The sequence below is a fragment of the Triplophysa dalaica genome, chromosome 24, assembly GCF_015846415.1.
Source record: "Triplophysa dalaica isolate WHDGS20190420 chromosome 24, ASM1584641v1, whole genome shotgun sequence".
Lineage (NCBI taxonomy): Eukaryota > Metazoa > Chordata > Actinopteri > Cypriniformes > Nemacheilidae > Triplophysa > Triplophysa dalaica.
This window is the reverse complement of record NC_079565.1, coordinates 16,989,306-17,013,493: the sequence shown is the minus strand read 5'-3', so window position 1 is coordinate 17,013,493 and position 24,188 is coordinate 16,989,306. Positions and strand designations below refer to the sequence as shown.

At 37.4% G+C, this 24,188-nt stretch overlaps 1 long non-coding RNA gene across 1 annotated transcript; it reads right to left on the bottom strand.

The window, feature by feature from the left end:
- Nucleotides 1-11,835: 11,835 nt before the first annotated feature.
- On the bottom strand, nt 11,836-18,066 carry LOC130414462 (uncharacterized). Its single transcript, XR_008905612.1, has 5 exons — nt 17,763-18,066; nt 17,576-17,667; nt 17,371-17,489; nt 16,604-16,708; nt 11,836-12,029 (listed from the first exon to the last, which is right to left on the bottom strand). It is a non-coding gene; the product is annotated as an uncharacterized LOC130414462 (long non-coding RNA).
- Between the last annotated feature and the right edge of the window lie 6,122 nt (nt 18,067-24,188).

The window sequence follows — 24,188 nt, the reverse complement described above, 5'->3', positions numbered from 1 at the left end:
ATGCCAGGCCTACAGTATGCCTTTGATGGAGTACTCCCTGGATCAGCTTTGTCTGGTGCTTGTGCTGGTGGCTCTAACAGGAACACAGTGCTGCCAGACACTGCAAGGCAATAGGTAAACCAAAGTCAGACAGTCCAAAATGATTCAATATGAATGTGGTTGTATCCCATGTAGAGATGGAAGGACATACCTTGAATGAAGCGGGTGGCATCTTGGGAGGAACCTATGCTCGTCTCTTTCCCCCCAGGGATCCCCTCTAAGACGGGCCTGCCTTTATTTAGCTCCAAGGCCATGTCCTCTGCTGGGGTAAGGTCAGCCTTTGGTGACCCACCACCCGTGCCTTGTCTGTGGGTATTCTTTTTCACTGCTAAAACAGTACAGACAATGTGTGAGCAGGCACCTTCTGGGTACAATATATGCTTGTGCTTTGTTAAATATTAGTCAGGGACCATACCATTGTGCAGAATGTTCTTGTATTTGATTTTGACCTGCTGCCATGTCTGTTTTGGCCCGTTCATGTTTAATCTAAATGCACACACGCACGCACGCACGCACGTTATCACAAGAACATTTAATCGAGTCACACAGCAAAAAATGACTTGGTATTTTTGTCTTGTTTTCAGTAAAAATATCAAAAAAAAAAAACTTAAATAAAGATGTATTTTCTTGATTTGCTAAATGACCTAGCAAAATAGGTATAGTTTAGACAAAAAATATAAACTTTAAGTAAATGTGTGCTTAAAACAAGCAAAAAAATAAAATATCTGTCAATATAATAAGAAAAATTCTCTTGAAATAAGTTTACTTTTTCCATAAACACTTAATTTTAGAAAAATTCTCTTGTTTAACTGGCAGATTTTTTTGCTTATTTTCCTAGGTAATTTTGCTCAAGAAAATATTTAAGATTTTTTTTAGATATTTTTTTTTTAACTGAAAACAAGACAAAAATACTAAGTAAGAAAGACATTTTTGCAGTGCAGTGAGCAACCGACCTTGGGTCCTTTGAAAGGCGCTATATAAATTAAAGTGATTATTATTATAGCTCATCTATTTATTCAATTACATTTTATTTATATAGCACTTTTCACACTTGTTTCATTCTGTCAAAGCAGCTTTACATTAATAAAAGCAGGAGAAACACAAAAACATAAGAAACAGAGTACAACGGCTAAGATTAAACTGTACTGAGCGTGGTAACGTTAAATAATAATGTAAGGCTTTAGTAATAATTTATCATAGCTTTATACAGTGTGATGGAGTTACTTTACACAATTTCACTCATATCTGCAGTGCATTTCAATTAAAAATTTCACCGTTTCATAATTACAGTACAACTGCGTTTTTGGAGATGTGAATTAAATATTTGAATTGTAATTGTGATGTTTCAGCGGAGCGGTGATTGTGTAATTGTGCACTATTTACGCATTCAGGCGGTCTGCAATACTTTGCCACGCCTTTTCTCTTTGCTTTATCACTGTGGCGGTGTTGCCTTTCTTCTTAATTATATCTTTTACCTCCTCGTATGCCTCCATGAGGATTTGTGCTTCCGAAGGGGAAAAGTACGCGGCTCTAGTTGCCATGGTAAATCAGTTAATCTGTGATCTGTGGCGGGGTCTATTTGAGTGAGCCGTGAGCGCGCACCTATCCAGGATTGGTTTCACCTGGCTTAATGAATCCGTGTCTGCTCATCCTGGCTTGGTCTTTGTGTAACCAATTAAGCATGGACGCACATGTTTTGTCTTCATTGAGCTCAGCTGAGTCATTTATCCCGGATGTCTTAATTCTACTTTTGTGCAACAGGCCTCTGAACTATCCGTTTTATAAATTAACCATGAGTTTATGTCAAATAAAAAACACACAGTCAAAGTTTTAAACATGTCGCGGTTCACAAAGAAGCAAATAAACTTTTGTGATTGAAAGCTGTCAGAACCAATGGAAACGCTCATAGAACCAGTTGGCTTCAGAACCAATGGAAACGCTCGTAATAAAACAAGTTGGCTTGAGAACCAATGGAAACGCTCGTAATAAAACAAGTTGGCTTCAGAACCAATGGAAACGCTCGTCACAGAGAAATAAAAATCAGTACGGTATTTTTGTTAAGTAATAAAATAATAATAGTGCTAAATTATAAAACGATTAAATCATTTAACTTATTGTTCTATCAACAGCATAAAAAGAAACATCAGGCATTAAAATGACAGATTTATCATACAAAAAACATGCTGTTTTATGCGTTACGCCACTAGTTTTTGCATACGTTTTCAACGTAACGTTAATTCACTGGCCTTCTTTTTTCACCAAAGATCTCCCGCGCAATATTGTCAAGGTAAGCGATATTGCTGTGTACTTATTAACCTATTTTAAATATATCTTAAGCATATGTATTTTGCCTATTAACGTTAGTAATTAACACTCTTAACTCCATGGGCGTTAGTCAACATGTGTCAGGACCCACTCACCTTCGTAATCATACTTTAGATTTAATACTTTCTTATGGTATAAATGTGGACGATGTTAAAATCGTTCAGCAGAGTGAAGATATTTCGGATCATTATCTGATATTATGTTTGCTTCAATGGCCTACGGCTGCAAATCAAACTCCTTGTTACAAATATGGTAGAACGATTACTTCAACTACCAAAGATGCGTTTCTCGATAATCTGCCTGAATTGTCTAAAATATCCAGCATGAGTAATAACGTTGACGATTTTGACACTACTATTGAAAATTTTAACTCTACTTTCTCGGAAATATTAGACACAGTTGCTCCTCTGCGTTTAAAGAAAATTAAAAATAGCAGCCCAACACCGTGGTATAGTGAACACACTCAGACTCTAAAAAAAGCATCCCGTAAAATGGAGCGCAACTTTAAGAAAACGAAATTAGAGGTATTTCGTATAGCATGGAAGGATAGTACTCGAAATTACAGGAATGCAATAAAAACGTCTAGATCCGCCTACTTTTCAACACTAATAGAGGAAAACCATCACAACCCTAGGTTCTTATTTAACACCGTGGCTAAATTAACAAAAAATAAGTCGTCATCGACGTCTGATTCTGATTATCAGCATAACAGTGATGAATTTATGAACTACTTCACAAGTAAAATCCAAGATATAAGAGAAAAAATTATAACAATGCAACCTGTAGTGAAATCCGCTGAACAAACTAACTACAGCACCCCTAAGGAGAAATTGCAATTATTTTCTACAGTAGATCACGATGAACTGTCTAAAATCATTAGATCATCTAAATCATCAACATGCATGCTAGACCCTATACCTACAAAACTACTGAAAGAAATGCTCCCCGAAATTATAGATCCTCTTCTTAGTATTATTAACTCATCTCTGACATTAGGACATGTGCCTAAAGCATTTAAGGTGGCTGTTATAAGGCCTCTTTTAAAAAAACCCAAACTCGACCCTAAAGAACTAGGGAATTACAGGCCTATATCGAATTTACCTTTTATATCTAAAGTTCTGGAAAAAGTAGTTTCAACCCAATTATGCTCCTTCCTCCAAAGGAATGACATTAATGATGAATTCCAGTCTGGATTTCGAGCATGTCACAGTACAGAGACTGCTTTGATCAGAGTTACAAATGATCTGCTTTTAGCGTCTGACCGTGGCTGTATTTCGTTATTGGTGCTGCTAGACCTCAGTGCTGCATTTGACACCATTGACCACAGCATACTTCTACATAGACTCGAAAATTACGTCGGCATTAACGGAATAGCATTGAAATGGTTTAAGTCTTATTTATCCGACCGTTTTCAATTTGTAGCAATAAACAATGAGGTGTCCCGCAAATCACAAGTCCAGTACGGTGTACCACAGGGCTCAGTCTTGGGACCCCTGCTCTTCGCATTATACATGCTACCTCTAGGAGATATAATAAAGCGACACGGAATTAGCTTTCACTGTTATGCTGATGATACTCAACTTTATATTTCCTCGATGCCTCATGAAACCCAGCAGTTTCATCGAATAAAGGATTGCATAGTTGACTTAAAAATGTGGATGAGTAACAATTTTTTACTACTAAACTCGGACAAAACAGAATTGTTACTTACTGGACCGAAAACTGCTATGCGTAACAACCAAGAATACTGCTTAACGATTGACGGATGCTCCATAAAATCCTCGTCATCAGCTAAGAATCTTGGCGTTGTATTTGACAGTACTCTCTCATTTGAAAGCCATGTCGCAAACACCTGTAAAATTGCATTTTTCCATCTTAAGAATATATCTAAATTACGTCATATGCTGTCACTGTCAGATGCAGAGAAATTAATTCATGCATTCATGACATCAAGACTAGATTACTGTAATGCACTTCTAGGTGGTTGCCCTGCGGGCCTATTACAAAAACTGCAACTGGTTCAAAACGCGGCAGCTCGAGTTCTTACACGTACAAAAAAGTATGAGCATATAACCCCGGTTCTGTCAACCTTGCACTGGTTACCTATAAAGCATCGCATTAACTTTAAGATCTTGCTTATTACCTATAAAGCCCTACATGGTCTAGCGCCGCAGTATTTGAATGAACTTCTATTGTATTACAGACCACCACGTACATTACGCTCTAAGGGGTCCTGTCAGTTGGTAATACCTAGAATTTCAAAATCAAGTGCAGGTGGTAGATCCTTTTCTTATCTAGCGCCTAAACTTTGGAATATTCTTCCCTGCACGGTCCGGGAGGCAGACACACTCTGTCAGTTTAAATCTAGACTAAAGACTCATCTTTTTAATCTTGCATACACTACACCTCCATAATATTAATCCTCAGAGGATTTAGGCTGCATTATTTAGATCAACCGGAACCAGGAACACATCCAACAACAAATGATGTACTTGTTGCATCAAAGAGTGCAGAACAGTACTCTACTCTCAGCCAGTCTTGTCTCTTTGTTCCAAGGTTACCGCAGGATGCAGTTCATGCCCAGACCTGATGGCAGAGCTGAGAATGGGAAGCGGTGACCTGACAAGTGCTAAGAGGATAGAGCTGGATAAAGGACGCGACAACTTTGTTTTTTTCTACAACATTTCAAACGCTATTAGATTGTTAATGATAATCTTTAATTTTTATATTTTTATTAAGCCTTGTTGTGCAAGCACTGATGAGCTTGTGCAGAGGCAGCAGCTTTTGCCAGAGGGGAACTGGAATCCCCTGGTTGGGCCTGGGTTCCCCTGAGGTTTTTTTTCTCGATGGGAGTTTTGGGTTCCTCACCACCGTTTGCATATTGTTTTGCACTATCTGCCTGGCCGGGGGGGCTGCTTTAGAATTCATACTTGTATTAAATGTGTCTCATGTACAGCTGCTTTGTAACAATGAAAATTGTAAAAAGCGCTATATAAATAAAGTTGAGTTGAGTTGAGTTGAGTTAATGTAAAGTTCTGTATATAACGTTAGGTTAATCTGTAATTTAAGTGAAGTTTTTAATATAAATCTAACGGTTTGTACTGCAAAATAATGTGAAGGTATAATCACTCTTACGAGTTTGTAACGTTACTGTTTTACAGTTTTATGCTGCTGCATATTTGTAAAATGACAAACGTAGTTTTTTATAGCGTTCATTTGTTTTGTGCTAAATTATGTGCTAACTTTAGGCATGAAGGCTTTGTTGTTCATAGATATTGTTCCGTCATAGATGTCAAAATATTATAATTTATGATGATCTGTTACTATCTTTGAGTGGTGCTAGGACCTTTGACATATTATCTGACCATACAATACCAGAATACTATTTGTTGTGTCTAAGTGTTTAAAACTACATAAAAAAAGCTGATTCTGAGAACTGAAGTTAAATTTGTTGACACACTGTAGATACACAAGTTGCATGCTGTTGGCAAATTTCCCTTTCTCCTGCTGGGAAAAAGGAAGGCATCTGGGTCTTTTACAGTGGATGTCATTACAGCACATTCCTTTTCAACTATACAGGAACAGAATACCCTTGACACTATTCAAGGGTACTATTGAAATATTTTTTCATGTCTTCTGAAAGGTATTATTACAGCTGCTTGTTGTGGTGTTAAACTGGTAGTCAAACATTAAAAGGTGGGTTACCCAAAAATTACCCAAAACAATTCTTTCATCATGTAATCAATCCTCATGTCACTTATACAAACAACACAACAACACTGGTCCCTTTGTGTTCCACAGAAGAAAGAGTCACATACAGGTTTTATACAACATAATGGCGAATCATTTATTTAAAAACAATTTGGGGATGGACAGGTTTTGTATTTTATTTACAATGTTACATTACAGTTATTCAAACTTTAAATTTAAAATTTCATAGTGTTACTTTTACTAAATTGCATATATCAAAATACCTGGCCAAATTTGCAAAGGTCTTTATTTGTACAGTATATAGTAGTCTTATGATTTGTGGTTTTAGAAATGATCAAGACAGCTGATACATAATAGTTTCATGACCTTTTATTTATTTGGTAGGTTCTGATAAGGTTTTTGTATCTGTTACAGTGAAATATAGTGCCCAAAGGGACCTTGCAATTGAGGAGGACCCACTCCAAGGTGGTGAGCCCTCCAATGGTACTGGAGGAAAAGACACCACCATATCTCCAGAAGGGGTTGATGTCAATGACCTCACTGGAGAAAGCAGCATTATTACTCCAGAAGGGGATGATCTCAGTGAAGAAGATTCCACCATCACTCCAGAGGGGACTGATCTCAAAAGTGTCACTGAAGGAGATGTTGTTACTTTGATCCTTACTCCTGTTGAAATCTCTTCTGATATATCTTCTGACCCCACTTCTTCTCTCCAGCCACCAATAAAAAAGAGAATTCTTCAAAGGTTTCTTACATATTGTTGCAATCATTACAGTTGTTTTTCCTTTTGATTCAGTAGAACAGTGTTTCCTAAATTTAAAGCCTGATAAATAATCTGCATGCACATGGGCTGCTGCATCTAACCTAATGCAGTTGCTAATGTGACATAATCACCTAAGGGGTCCCGATCGAGGGGGACGAGATTCCTGAGCCTGATGACTTTTTATTTGCATTTTTTTTTTTAACTTAACTAATATTTTCATATTTTGTTACACTTATTGATTACATGCGCTATTTACAATAATCCAAAACATATTTCTGGAAATCATATCGCGGCCTTATAACCCCCTACTTTGGGAACCCCTGGCCTAAAACAGAGTCTGTGGGTGCTTGGACTGCATTTTGTTTTAGCCAAGATGCTTTTGTCTTTTGCAGACATCAAGGCCTTTTTTGTTGCTGAGCTCATTGGTACACACTTCAGAATGTACAAAATGTTGATTTGGCTGCTCCTAATGTCCCCGCTATCTCTCTGATGGATTTGTACTGTTTTTAAAGCTTGATGTTTGCCTGTATCACCTGCATGGAGAACACCGGCTTCCAATTGTAATTGCCACACCTAGAATCAGCTCAGTCAATTGTCTATTTACTTTGATCGCTTCACAAAGCCCCCTAAACTTAATATTTCAAAACCCTTCTCCAATCTGATGATCTTAAATTGTAATGACCTTACTCTAACACCCTGCAATGTTGGATTCTGTTTGATGCAACATGCCTCTTGGGTCCAGTTTACAGTTCTGAATATTGCTTCTTTTGCTAATAAATATTGGAAGACTCCACAGTTATTACTATTTGTGTCAAAATCAACATTTTAAATACAGATTATTCAAATGTAATAAACAAAAATGTAAATTGTGCAACTCTTACTGATACAAAGTAGCTGAATGTTCAGTCTGATTTTGTATGTTTGTGACTTCTACAGCCATTCAATGTAACTTAATCCAAAGAAATGCATACAAATATCACCCAAGTAATCAGTTAAAACACCCCATAAATGCCCATTAACCAGGCAAAATACACTAACAACCAAAACAACAATTATCTCTTTATATCAAGTCATGTCAAGTTTTATATATAATACTGTTCATAAACATATACATGGTTTTACTGTAGATTTACAAGAAAAGGATTTTGTCTGAATGACTAGAAAGCTTTTCACGTAATTTTAAACTTTCAGACAAAGCTTTGTCAGATCAACATCCATGTTTGTCGAGAAAATTTTCACAAATGTTAGTTTGTGTTTATTCACTTTAAAATGCATTTTGTCTTCCAGTGGGGCCAAGTGGAAGGACACATGGGAGCCTTATGAACTTTTCCAAACGGACTAATTTTTTTTTATATATAAAAATTAAAGCAATTGTTGAAGTCTTTCCTTTTCTTTTATTGTAAAACGGAAATAACTTCATCTGTTTCAGTTTATTCAATGTCATTATGGGTACAGACATACACAAGAGTGACTATAGGGAGTCAACACCCATTTGTGTCGTGCTGATGCTAAAGCCCTACACAGTCACTTGATGTACTGAAATGTGCTGTTAAAGCAATGGCACAATAGAGTATGCCAGAAACTTTAATCTTTTAATAGTTATACGCAGATAGATGGAAAAACTCAGATAGTTGAAACATTTTACTGCAGTACTGGGTTCATTTATTACTGTACGTTAGGATAAATATTTTTATATGGTTATATCCTGAGCGAGTGTCGATTGAATATTGCTGGCATTACAAACTTAATTTACACATAACACACACAAACATGCAAAAATAATAAAAGAAAATGTATATAAAATTGTAAACCTTTGTAAAGAAATTGTATGATTATAAATACACCAGTATATCGTAAACAGAAACAGTCATGTTGCTGGATGGAGTCAGGCCTGAGGAAGGTTGTGGATCTACTGTACCAGCAGGTGAGAATTTCCAACAAACAAGCAAATATACTCTAGGGATATAATTATTTACTGCTGCACACAACACTGTGCGTTTTAGGGAGATTTAGAGATAAAACCTGTAGACTAAGAAAATTAAAAAAATATTGCTCTCTTCTTCCAGGGAGACCTGGTCAAGACGGCACCACAAAAAGTAAAGGTTAAGTACATTTTGCAGCTCATTCCATGCCCAAGAAGCATAAAAAGAAAATGCACATTTACCAGATTTCAACAATACACCCTGACTCCTGGTCTGGTCTTTATACATCATTAATAGTCTAAAAGTCCCAAGGGTAATGTAATAAATCGAAGGACGTTTTACTGAAGAATGTTATTTCCTGTTAAATCAGTAGAAGTTGGCCAGTTCATAACATATGATATGACAGCAGAAGTCTCAGGTTAAGTGAAACAAGCAAGTCATATGTCAGCATTTCTACAGTACTGTATAGTTCAAGTCTTCTTAATATGATCAGTTCAATTAAAAAACATTTTCAACGTTGAGATTCAAGGTCAGCTAAACAGTATTATATGACTGAGTTAATGCTTGAACTGAGATCTGATCATAGAAGGGCCTGCTGTGACCCATGTGACCATAGTCAGCTGGACAAACATGTTCGGTACTATTTTCCAGGGACATAAAGACATGTAGAGACTGTGGGGCTACCCTGTGTATGTTTGACTCAAAAGACACATGCTAGAACTTTAAGTATAAACATAAAGAAGTTATTCAATTCATCATAATATATAAATAGGACACATACATATTGATTGATAACTAAATAATAAGCGTGCTGTTGCTGCTACACTTTTCATTGGATAAGCTGACACGCAGAACCTTCATGACGTGCTCCAAACAGCTGCAAAACAACGCCGACAGCACATGGGATCGATGAAGAGCATTTTGCTGGTATGCACGGCTTTTATTGGTATTAAATTAAACAAAGTAGTGTTTAAACGGGAAGTAAGGGAGACGTTGCACTTTAGTGCTTAGCATTAATACTTCATGAGCATTACTAGTCGTGAAACTGACTGACTAATACTGTGACGCCTGTGTGAATATGCTTAAAACATGTCGTTAGCAAATGTTCAGCAACAATCACAGACATTAGGTAGGCTTATTCATATTGGCACGTGTAATGCAGCACTAATCTTAGTATAACAGACCTTTGTCATGAAAAACAGAGCTTTGCCATGGACGCAGTATTCTAACCGTAGAGACTGAACGGACTATTTTCTTTAGCGGAAGCAATATAAATAGATTTTAAATCAATAAACTCTCTTTTAAATCAATATGTTGTGTCAAATTATTTATTTATTTGGTAGGTAGCCATGTAATAAGCGGGATAATGTATAGCAAGGCGGTTGTTATAGCGAATAAAACCCCTTCGGGCTGATTTAAGATCCCTCCGCTTCACGCCGGGCTCCTACACAGCCTGTCGGTGTTGTATTCGCTATAACAACCGCCTCGCTATACATTATCCCTTACTTAACATAACATGTCTAGATGTCTTTAAGCAATTTTCCTTGTGTTGTCAAATAGGCTAGACCTCAATATACTCAGATTTTGTCGTCATGTATTACTTTAGTATTTGTATTATTAGTTACGGTGTACTCATGGTAAATAATAACAAGCAAATTGTTCCAAATTATGGTTTCTTCATGAGGTGTGTAAAACATTTTGCTTCATCTCACCAGAACCGCAGAATTATGCTGTTCTGAATCTGATTGTTTGTATTTGTGAACTTGGTGTTGCCATACCATGTGTAGATGCAGGTTATACCTGGTACAACTATTGAAGTTTATCATTAGAGTCAGTGTTAAAGGGCTCTATGTTTTTTGTTGTATTGTTGTTCTACTATTATTCTTGTAGTACATGTTTGAATGTGTACAACTGCCTAGTCCTGCCTTGTTTTGACAGGTCCAAGTTTACCTCAGTTTTTTCTCTTGGACTTGATTAGTCCAAGGAGCACTTTGAATACTTGTTGTTCTATTTTTGCTGTATACTTAATACATATATAATTGTGTACATTTTGGAAAATAAACAACTTTAATTTAATCTATATACATTTTGTGGAAAATAATTTGTTTTTACCTTGACACCCCTTTGCCACCCCTGTTTTTAAAGTGTAGCTCCGCCACTGAGACAAATGATTACTTTTCAAGAGATATAGCTATTTAAAGGGCATTGTTATTACTGTCATGATGACAATTTTTCATATCGAGTGCTATTCAAAATCAAAACATTTACTTATGCATATCAATTAACCTTTATCTTTCCCAACTGCTTGGCAGTTTTGCAGTCTCTTTGAAATTTTCCGCTGGTTCGCACGTCAGCTGTACGTTATGTTGAGGATACCATTCTGTTGGTAGGTGAATTTAACAAATAATTAGGCAATAATTTAGGGAACTTTGTCTGAAAGCCAATAGTTATTATCAAATATAGACATGATATAAGTGAAGAAGAGAATATTTAAAAGAAAATTGTTAATATGTCTCAGGTGTTGTTCAGAGGGCCGGTCCAAATCTGTTGGTGGGTCACATTCGGCCCGCGGGGTGTAGTTTGGGGACCCCTGCTCTAAATATTCTGGCTCCAAATCTGGGTCTGTCCGGTACTACTGCACTCAACCCACATCCTCAGCTGTTTAGTCCATCTAAAGCAGTATACATGCCACCCTGTACAGTATCTTACATCATGTCTTAACTTCTGTCTATTGCAATGTACATCACAATGAAGACATGACCTCTAACCTAATCTGAGAGAGCATCAGACATTACACGAGCATGTCTCACCAGCTAGACAGGTACTTCAAAGGTCTTCAAATAAGTTTAGCAGTCATTACATTACATTTTGATCATAATATGATCCTTATCGTCAAGTAATTTAAACGCAGAAATGGAATGTAAGAAAATACATGACAACGTAGTTGAATTGTTAAATATCTATTTAATATAACTTTTTCCTCATGCCTCAAACATAGATGCACGCACATGCTCACACCCACAATGTTAACACACATTGCTAATAAACAGATGTATCATCTTCATCAGAGCTCTGATCAGAACTGCTGGAAAGAAGGTCTTCCAGACAGCTTACATATTCATCTTCCACAGTACTGCAAGTTGTCATGTTGTCTATCATTTGATATCTCTTTTTTAGAGTGTCCCTGTGAGCTGTAAGCTGGTCTAGTCTTCTCTGCAACATACAGTGAAGCCCTTGAATCCCCTCTTCTGAAAGATTCCAAGGGTTTCCTAAAGCAATTTGAAAGACAAGTGTTATGAAATTCAATAACCTATTTTAACACATTTAAAATAAATAACAATGTTACGCTCGTACCACCAGCGTTGATTTTGTCAAGCAAACTGGTCATCTTGTCCTGCCCACTTTGCATACACTCAAAAAAATGAAAATTGGCGGTTGTTGGTCCAAAGAATGTAACTATGTTTAAATTAAATAATGTGGTTACGTTTGAGCATTAAAATTAAGACAGTCATATTGACAGAATTAGAAAAAGTGACATTTCACATTTACACAGCTCACTTATGTTAAATGAATGAAACGGAACTGCGTTGCTTCTGCAAAACCGCACTTTGGTCAGCAGGTGGAGCAATATTTGCACATGCGCAGATGGAAAGCACATTCAACGATCGTTGTTCAGCTCACTCACTCAAAGTCAAATTCAACATTTCCCAATCTACATTCTGTCTTTATGTGGACACAGGTGCACTCAAAAAAAATGTTTTTGCTGCCTGTTCAATTTACTTAACGTGCTTAAGTAAAATCAACACAACTTTTGGAAAATATGGTTACAACATGATTGTTTTATGTTTAGTCATATAACTGAATCCATTCATGTTGGGACAACATAAAGGAGTTGTGTTGTGTTAACATAAAATAGTTATAATAGGGCAGAGGACTTATACAGTCATGGCCAAAATTGTTGGCACCCCTGAAATTCTCACAGAAAAGTGTTGCATTAACACATTTTTTGCTATACACATGTTTATTCCCTTTGTGTGTATTGGAACAAAACAAAAAAACGGAGGGAAAAAAGCAAATTTGACATAATGTCACACAAAACTCCAAAAATGGGCTGGACAAAATTATTGGCACCCTTTCAAAATTGTGAATAAATAAGATTGTTTTAAGCATGGGATGCTCCTTTAAACTCACCTGGGGCTAGTAACAGGTGTGGGCAATATAAAAAAATCACACCTGAAAGCAGACAAAATAGGGAGAAGTTGCTTTAGTCATGGCATTGTGGGTCTGTGTGTGCCATACTAAGCATGGACAGCAGAAAGAGGAGAAGAGAACTGTCGGAGGACTTGAGAACCAAAATTGTGGAAAAATATCAACAATCTCATGGTTACAAGTCCATCTCCAGAGATCTAGATGTTCCTTTGTCCACAGTGCGCAACATTATCAAGAAGTTTGCAACCCATGGCACTGTAGCTAATCTCCCTGGACGTGGACGAAAGAGAAAAATTGATGAAAGGTTGCAACGCAGAATAGTCCGGATGGTGGATAAGCAGCCCCAAACAAGTCCCAAAGAAATTCAAGCTGTCCTGCAGGCTCAGGTCGCATCAGTGTCAGCACAAACTATCCGTCAACGTTTAAATGAAATGAAACGCTATGGCAGGAGACCCAGGAGGACCCCACTGCTGACACAGCGACATAAAAAGGCAAGACTACAGTTTGCAAAAATGTACTTGAGCAAGCCAAAATCCTTCTGGGAAAACTTCTTGTGGACAGATGAGACCAAGATAGAGATTTTTGGTAAAGCACATCGTTCTACTATTTACCGAAAACGGAATGAGGCCTACAAAGAAAAGAACACAGTACCTACAGTCAAATATGGTGGTGGATCAAAGATGTTTTGGGGTTGTTTTGCTGCCTCTGGCACTGGATGCATGGACTGTGTGCAAGGCATCATGAAATCTGAGGATTACCAAAGGATTTTGGGTCGCAACGTAGGGCCCAGAGTCAGAAAGCTGGGTCTGCATCTGAGATCGTGGGAATTCCAGCAGGACAATGACCCCAAACATACTTCAAAAACCACCCAGGAATGGATGGCAACAAAGCGCTGGAGAGTTCTGAAGTGGCCAGCAATGAGTCCAGATCTAAATCCCATTGAACACCTGTGGAGAGATCTTAAAATTGCTGTTGGGAAAAGGCGCCCTTCCAATATGAGAGACCTGGAGCAGTTTGTAAAGGAAGAGTGGTCCAAAATTCCTGCTGAGAGGTGTTAGAAGTTAATTAATGGTTATAGGAAGTGATTGATTTCAGTAATTTGTTCCAAAGGGTGTGCAACCAAATATTAAGTTAAGGGTGCCAATAATTTTGTCCAGCCCATTTTTGTCAAAATTGCTTTTTCCCTCATTTTTTTTTGGTTTGTTCCAATACACACAATGGGAATAAACATGTGTATAGCAAAACATGTGTTAATGCAATACTTTTCTGTGAGAAATACTTGATTTTCTGAAAAAATTTAAGGGGTGCCAACAATTTTGGCCATGACTGTATTTCCCAGCATGATTTGCGTACACTGCATTTTGAGAGTTATTTTCTTAAATAAGTGTTTTATATTGTGCACTTTTCAGTAAAAAGAAACACTTGTTAGTGTTTAATGTTCATTTATCTTAAAAGTTTTAAAGAGTTACTTATATTTTTGAGTTTGGTGGTTACCCTTGTTCAGAAAAGTGTTGCCTTTGGTAAGGTCGTGGGCGGTAACAATAATTGTTTTGCATTTCTGTTGAGTTCTATTTTCTCAATATCATCTTATTGAAGTTAAATGAGATAACGTCTAATAAATGTTACAAATGTATAATATAAAAAATGTTGAGCAATTCATTTTATTTTAGTGTTTTTATTTGACCTACAGACTTAGTTGCTCTAAGTTCCAATCATTAAGTACAATCAACACAAATGGATAACATTAGCAAAGCTTATTTCTGTTAAATAAATTGAACTAAATCAGGTCATCTAAGATCAAGCTATAGTCATTAAATTCAAGACAATAATTTACATTTATTCAAAATAAGTGTGTGATGTACCATTTAATTAACAAAGTTATGAGCGATTTACTTAAAACATTATGTTACGATTAATTGTATATTACCTTTTCCATTTAAGCAACTAAGTTTTGTGGGACCAGTTGACATAACTTTATTAATTAAATACAACATTTCATTTCTAAGACTGTAGAAAGCCAGTGTTGTTTTGACCTGTTCCTCCTCCAGTCGCTGAATTAGCATGACCTTGTCAAAAACCTTCTTCTTTGTTAAGTGATTGACACAGTCTAAATTGTGTAAAGAAAAAACATATCATGACATACCAGTATACTTATATGTTAATAAATAACCTCTAGTGTACCATGTACCCTGCCATGGAAAAGCATAATCCGTTTCGAGAACATCTTCAATGGACACAATCTTTAACAAAGTGTCAACAAGAGCATTATACTGTTCAATTGCAGTAGGCAGCTTTTTTTTCTCCATAGTGATTTTTCTTCTTATCTTGATTCTCGCTTTGTTTGTGGCTGAAATAATTCATTTTTTTTAGGCATTTTATACAACATAACTATTTATATATGCACAACTGATAAAACAGAAGAAGAATTACTCATTCATATTTTTCCACATTTTACTAAATGTAGAAAGCTCATTAAACCTTTTTTTTAGTGGTGGGCCGTTAACGGCGCAGTGAGACTCTCATCGCGCGATAAAAAAAATGTCGCCGTTAATCTATTCTCAAAGTTGGGTTGGGAGCTGGGAGCTATGATGACTTTCACCTTGATATTTTAGCGCGGATGTATACCAGCTTAACTGCACTGTACGGGGCGAGAACGAGATTTTTCAACTCGCGTGATTCGCGTCATTCGCGGAAGCAGAAGCCGCCTCATCATCTCATAACCAGGGCTTCATTCGCGCAGCAAGTAGGTCTATTGGCTCTTTGCATTAACATATAAATCACTCGCGCTTGACACGCCATTCGCGTTTGGTGTGAACACAACATAATGTTACTGTGAAATGACCACATCAAACGTGACGTGCTAACATGGATGCAGCTATGAAGCCGCCGGGTTTGCTTCAGGGAATGTTATTTTTTAAGAAGCTTCCCAATAGAAACATCGACAAGACTAAGGTTGTTTGCACCTTGTGCAATGCGGAATTGGTTTAAAAAAACACTTTCTCTCAACAGGTAGTGGTCTAGCTTTAGTTGAAACCAGTAACTTTGTATTGAGATCTAATGAATTATGGCTCCTGTATGACATGAGCCATAATCGACATATCGGAGATTAGCCCCTGGTCTAATGCGCCACCTGGCTTGAGAAACCCGTTCTCAAAGGCTTACTTTTAGTCATTATTTGGGTAGCACACATATTCTGAATGCCTTCGGCAGAATTCAAATGAGCCATTTTAATCTAGATTAATCTAGATTAAAAAAATTAATCTATGCCCACCACTACTTTTTTAAACTTTATTATCTATTCATAAAATGTTTACTTTATTTATATCATCTTCAGTGTAGTCACCTTTTGTATAGAATTTGCAGAATTATTCTCTTGGTATTTTATCAAGCAACTTCTTAGGGTTTATTTCCTTAGATGCCTTTTAAACAATATTGTAATGAATACTTGAGTTTCGTAAATAAAATATTAAATAAATATTAACTCGTTTTATTACCAACTTAAGACATTTAAGCATAACCTTTTAAGCAATGATTCTAAAAATATAAAGCAAAACATTTCACGCATCTATTGAAAAACTTTTAACCGGTAAGGCAAGCAAAAACAGAATCCATTAATTTACATGCAAACACTCACCGGTGTGTCAGTAAAGATGATGACGTCGTTGTTTGATGCTGACAGCCATCTCCTCAATCGTGTTCATTAATGGTTCGACAGGAACATTGTTGTCCCCAGATGTTGCTGTTATAATATTCAAATGCAAACAAGAGTAATTAATAGTATTCTGAACAGCACACTGCAAGGTAATATAACCAGGGTCATCTATTAGAGACCCCAACCTTGGAACCATATCATTGTTTTTCATTTGTCTGTTATGCGTGTTTTTTTGTTCTTCTTTATTCAGGGAGTAGATCAATTAAGTTCGGTTTATCTGAGTTGGTTAATACATTGCCTTTAGATGCATATGGTTAGAGACAAAGTTAAAATAATCTCCTTTAATGTCAATGGGATGTTGAATCCAGTTAAACGCAGTAAGATTTTATCTAAAATGAAAAAAGAACAAGCCCATATAGTGTACTTACAGGAAACACATCTGAATGATAAAGAGCATGAACAACTGAGGAAACTGGGCTTCTCTGATGTGTTTTTCTCTTCATATAAATCAGGACATAGAAGGGGAGTCGCTATCCTTATCTCAAAAAAACTAAATTTTGAAAGAATATCTGAAATGGGAGACAAGGAGGGCAGATATATCCTAGTAAAAGGTAAAATATATGAGAATCTAGCTACTTTATTAAATATATATGCAGCCCCAGGAAGTGAAATTAGCTTCTTCCAGAGAATTACTAGTATCATGACCACGCAAGGTAATATAACAATATCATTTTGAAGCAACTACATACCAGTGTGGGCCCACTCCTGCACTTCTGTGACCCACTGCTTGATGACTTCATTATCCACGGCCAGTTCACTTTTCATGTCCTCAAGGCTTTCTTTCTCCTTTTTGAGATTCTGCTGTCGTCTAAACACACTAAACCAGTTAGCCAAGAATGCTATATTTGAATTATTATCAGTCAATGTTTTGCACTCAACACACACAGACATTACCTTCCTATATCTTGTGCAAAGAGTTTTGCACATTTTTTGGACTTTGATTTTGTTCCACCCAATGCACTGCAGTGTGAGCATGTCTGTACGACCTTTAAATTTCAAGAGAACAACAATGGTATGCACACACTGCTATAATTGAATATTATTGTAATTTTTTGGAAACTACTTTTTGGGAAATACACACTGGCTTTAGACATGAACTTTGTGCGTATAGCAATCCTTGACAAAAAGGTGTTTGCCTGCTCCACTTCCTCTCCCATGCTATAGGCAGCACCAGTTTGATAGCTACCACTCCATTTGATCTATTGGGGAGAACTAGTTTAGGAAATGCAGTTTTTTTCTACAGATAACAGAACAAGTGTAGTTTAAGTAAGAAGAGACAATACAACAATTTTAATTACCTCACATTTTATTCCATGTACTTTAGCATGCATGACTGAGAGGAATGGCTTTTGATCGAGAAGGTTCCTTAGTTCAGGGCAGACCCTACACACTTTGATCAAGTAGGGCCAGTATTTACACATGTAGTGTTTTTTGGGTAAAACTATGAGTTTGATCACAGTAAAAGACGTATAATTAATGATGATTAACTGTACCTGTTTTATACACTTTATAGGATTCCGCAGACCTGATAATAGCGACAAACTAAATTCACTCGTCCAGCGTGTGATCCGCAGATCGTATATCAAACCTAAGAAATATTACTTTCCTGGCCTTGGAAACATAACACTCTTACTGTATGTAGTACAGTACCGCTCCAGAAATTATAACGAGATCAAGCAGTTTAAGTGACGTTAATATGTGATAAAGAAACACAGCAACAATTCGAGCGTGCAGACAAATGCAGGTTTATTGACCACACTAAAGGGAAAACAAACCGACTAACTAAGAAATAACAAACAAACATGAAACGTAAAAGCAGTAAAGAAATGGAAGAAATAGACAAAGCAAAGATTGGCAGTATTACAAACAACTATTCACATCTGCATGAACCATCGAGGACAAGTCTCCTTAGTTAAAAGGGGTTACAGCTTAAACGCACCTATTTAGGAAATAGTTGATACTTGCATTGGTTTCCTTTTGAGTGTGCTTGGACAAGGTTTTGTGTCCGTGGAAAAGTGTTCTCAAAGTCCTGATGGTTTCAAAGCAAGTGGTAGAGTCCGTCTACTTCTTTCTCAGAGCCGGGATTGGCTGACGAAGTTAGCCGAAGTAATTCTGCCGAAAGGAAAAACTGTCTCCGAAGAGAGAGACAGGTCTCAGGTGTTCTTGAGCTGGAACGCACAAACACACGGAAGAGTTGAGCGTCGATAGCTCCGTTCATGGGTGTTTTAAAGCCTGGGGGGTTCCACGCCCCTCCACGCCCAATGTGATGAGCTGATTATGGAGCGAAGTCAAATTCCTTTGTTTCGCCTATTAGCTCATTTGCATTTAGGATTAATTAGAAGTTTGGTGCTCTTAGAATTACTCAAAATGAGTATGGTGGGAAACACCTTACTGTGCTATACATCATCTTTCAAGGAATGAAAAGAGAAACATTTAGATATAAAACATGCCAGTGTTATAAGTGCACTGTAAGTCGCTTTGGATAAAAGCGTCTGCCAAATGCCTAAATGTAAATGTAAATGTAATGTACATTGACCTGAAGTTTGTACAAGAATGAAAATATAAACAGAATACAGCTAAACACACATGCTTTTGAGGTTATAGGCGAGGCCGAATAACATGGGGACAAACATACAATGTGGAGATATAGAGGTATATCCATTTAGAACATTCTTTTGTGGATAAGGGGAAAAGACAGACAATTTCCAGACGAGATGAAACATAGGCCACATTCCTTTTAGAGCAAATGGTCCATCTTTGGAGAATATGCAGATACAGTGGATATGCATATATCTCTCCTCTGAACATATTGAGTGCTCTCAAAAGAACACCATGCCTGCAGACAGCCACCTCAATTCCCTCCTCATCTAATCTACTGCTGCTCTTTCTTGAAGACTCTTTAGCAGCTGCAAACTCTGCAGATCCAGAGACACCTTTCCCATGTGCCTGCATGAAACAAAGGCCAAATAAAACACGCACCGAAAATAGAATAACACAAATAAAAGAATGTGATGTTTTCATATAAGTACTTGCGGGCAAACTTACATGTGGTACTTTTTTGCGGATATTCTCAACTCAACTCAACTCAACTTTATTTATATAGCGCTTTTTACAATTTTCATTGTTACAAAGCAGCTGTACATGAGACACATTTAATACAAGTATGAATTCTAAAGCAGCCCCCCCGGCCAGGCAGATAGTGCAAAACAATATGCAAACGGTGGTGAGGAACCCAAAACTCCCATCGAGAAAAAAAACCTCAGGGGAACCCAGGCCCAACCAGGGGATTCCAGTTCCCCTCTGGCAAAAGCTGCTGCCTCTGCACAAGCTCAACAGTGCTTGCACAACAAGGCTTAGTAAAAATATAAAAATTAAGGATTAAAGATTATCATTAACAATCTAATAGCATTTGAAATGTTGTAGGAAAAACAAAGTTGTCGTGTCCTTTATCCAGCTCTATCCTCTTAGCACTTGTCAGGTCACCGCTTCCCATTCTCAGCTCTGCCATCAGGTCTGGGCATGAACTGCATCCTGCGGTAACCTTGGAACAAAGAGACAAGACTGGCTGAGAGTAGAGTACTGTTCTGCACTCTTTGATGCAACAAGTACATCATTTGTTGTTGGATGTGTTCCTGGTTCCGGTTGATCTAAATAATGCAGCCTAAATCCTCTGAGGATTAATATTATGGAGGTGTAGTGTATGCAAGATTAAAAAGATGAGTCTTTAGTCTAGATTTAAACTGACAGAGTGTGTCTGCCTCCCGGACCGTGCAGGGAAGAATATTCCAAAGTTTAGGCGCTAGATAAGAAAAGGATCTACCACCTGCACTTGATTTTGAAATTCTAGGTATTACCAACTGACAGGACCCCTTAGAGCGTAATGTACGTGGAGGTCTGTAATACAATAGAAGTTCATTCAAATACTGTGGCGCTAGACCATGTAGGGCTTTATAGGTAATAAGCAAGATCTTAAAGTTAATGCGATGCTTTATAGGTAACCAGTGCAAGGTTGACAGAACCGGGGTTATATGCTCATACTTTTTTGTACGTGTAAGAACTCGAGCTGCCGCGTTTTGAACCAGTTGCAGTTTTTGTAATAGGCCCGCAGGGCAACCACCTAGAAGTGCATTACAGTAATCTAGTCTTGATGTCATGAATGCATGAATTAATTTCTCTGCATCTGACAGTGACAGCATATGACGTAATTTAGATATATTCTTAAAATGGAAAAATGCAATTTTACAGGTGTTTGCGACATGGCTTTCAAATGAGAGAGTACTGTCGAATACAACGCCAAGATTCTTAGCTGATGACGAGGATTTTATGGAGCATCCGTCAATCGTTAAGCAGTATTCTTGGTTGTTACGCATAGCAGTTTTCGGTCCAGTAAGTAACACTTCTGTTTTGTCCGAGTTTAGTAGTAAAAAATTGTTACTCATCCACATTTTTAAGTCAACTATGCAATCCTTTATTCGATGAAACTGCTGGGTTTCATGAGGCATCGAGGAAATATAAAGTTGAGTATCATCAGCATAACAGTGAAAGCTAATTCCGTGTCGCTTTATTATATCTCCTAGAGGTAGCATGTATAATGCGAAGAGCAGGGGTCCCAAGACTGAGCCCTGTGGTACACCGTACTGGACTTGTGATTTGCGGGACACCTCATTGTTTATTGCTACAAATTGAAAACGGTCGGATAAATAAGACTTAAACCATTTCAATGCTATTCCGTTAATGCCGACGTAATTTTCGAGTCTATGTAGAAGTATGCTGTGGTCAATGGTGTCAAATGCAGCACTGAGGTCTAGCAGCACCAATAACGAAATACAGCCACGGTCAGACGCTAAAAGCAGATCATTTGTAACTCTGATCAAAGCAGTCTCTGTACTGTGACATGCTCGAAATCCAGACTGGAATTCATCATTAATGTCATTCCTTTGGAGGAAGGAGCATAATTGAGTTGAAACTACTTTTTCCAGAACTTTAGATATAAAAGGTAAATTCGATATAGGCCTGTAATTCCCTAGTTCTTTAGGGTCGAGTTTTTTTTTTTTTAAAAGAGGCCTTATAACAGCCACCTTAAATGCTTTAGGCACATGTCCTAATGTCAGAGATGAGTTAATAATACTAAGAAGAGGATCTATAATTTCTGGGAGCATTTCTTTCAGTAGTTTTGTAGGTATAGGGTCTAGCATGCATGTTGATGATTTAGATGATCTAATGATTTTAGACAGTTCATCGTGATCTACTGTAGAAAATAATTGCAATTTCTCCTTAGGGGTGCTGTAGTTAGTTTGTTCAGCGGATTTCACTACAGGTTGCATTGTTATAATTTTTTCTCTTATATCTTGGATTTTACTCGTGAAGTAGTTCATAAATTCATCACTGTTATGCTGATAATCAGAATCTGACGTCGATGACGACTTATTTTTTGTTAATTTAGCCACGGTGTTAAATAAGAACCTAGGGTTGTGATGGTTTTCCTCTATTAGTGTTGAAAAGTAGGCGGATCTAGACGTTTTTATTGCATTCCTGTAATTTCGAGTACTATCCTTCCATGCTATACGAAATACCTCTAAATTCGTTTTCTTAAAGTTGCGCTCCATTTTACGGGATGCTTTTTTTAGAGTCTGAGTGTGTTCATTATACCACGGTGTTGGGCTGCTATTTTTAATTTTCTTTAAACGCAGAGGAGCAACTGTGTCTAATATTTCCGAGAAAGTAGAGTTAAAATTTTCAATAGTAGTGTCAAAATCGTCAACGTTTTTACTCATGCTAGATATTTTAGACAATTCAGGCAGATTATCGAGAAACGCATCTTTGGTAGTTGAAGTAATCGTTCTACCATATTTGTAACAAGGAGTTTGATTTGCAGCCGTAGGCCATTGAAGCAAACATAATATCAGATAATGATCCGAAATATCTTCACTCTGCTGAATGATTTTAACATCGTCCACATTTATACCATAAGAAAGTATTAAATCTAAAGTATGATTACGAAGGTGAGTGGGTCCTGACACATGTTGACTAACGCCCATGGAGTTAAGAGTGTCTTTGAAAGCCAGTCCCAAGGCATCTGTATCATTGTCTACATGGATATTAAAGTCACCGACGACAAGGACTCTATCTGCGGCCAGTACTAGTTCTGATAAGAACCCACCAAAATCTTTAATAAAATCTGTGTGGTGCCCTGGAGGCCTATATACAATAGCTAGAATAAATTTTAAAAATGTTTTGTCCTTAGTATTAGGTGTCGATACGTGAAGTACCATGACTTCAAAAGAATTGTATTTAAAATTAGACTTCTGAGAGGTAATAAAAGAATTCTTGTAAAGTGCAGCGACACCTCCCCCTCTACCTTTTAGACGAGGCTCGTGTTTATAGTAATAATCATGGGGAACGGATTCATTTAGAGTAATATAATCATCTGGCTTTAGCCATGTTTCTGTCAAACAAAGCATGTCTATTTTATGATCGGTTATCAAATCGTTAACAAAAAGTGCTTTATTTGAGAGAGATCTAATATTAAGCAATCCGAGTCGTAACAGCTGATTATCTGTATTTTGTTCATGTTTGATTTGTTTAACGTTTATTAAATTACTTTCAAGAGGTTTACGCAATATCTTATGTTTGCTAATCCGGGGGACAGACACAGTCTCTATTTTATGTTGTTTGTAAGAAGGGATTATTACATGTTGTATATTTTGTGTATTCTGTAACGCGAGACGGCAAGCAGACAGTTGGTTAGGCCATTCTGTCTCCTTCCTGACCTGGGCCCCAGGTAGTCAGACTTTAGCATTATTAAGACTGTGTGCCAAATTTCTAGAGAGGAGGGAAACCCCATCCCAGGAGGGATGGAGACCATCTCGTTTCAACAGGTCAGGTCTGCCCTCAAAACTCTTCCAGTTATTTATAAAATCTATATCATTCTGCAGGCACCACTCAGACAACCAGCCATTTAGTGATGATAATCTGCTATAAATCTCATCACCACGGTAAGCAGTAAGGGGGCCAGAGAATATTACAGTGTCTGAAATCGTTTTTGCGAGCTCACACACCTCTTTAATATTATCTTTAGTGATCTCCGATTGAGTCTAACATCATTTGTGCCGACATGAATAACAATCTTACTGTATTTACGATTAGCCTTAGCCAGCACATTTAAATTTGACTTGATGTCAGGCGCTCTGGCTCCCGGTAAACATTTGACTATGGTGGCTGGTGCCTCTATGTTAACGTTCCGGACAATAGAATCACCGATCACTAGGGCACTTTCAGCAGGTTTCTCAGTCGGTGCGTCACTGAGCGGGGCAAACCTGTTCGAGACTTTAATCGGAACGGTTGAGTGATGTTTTGTCCTGCGACTATGCCGTCTCACCGTTACAAAGTTTCCCAGCTGCAGGGGATTTTCAACCGGAACCGAGCTGTGTGCGCTAACATTGCTCGCATCCGAAGTGTTTTCTACGGTCCTTACACTCTTACTATCCTCAAATAAAGATGGGATGCG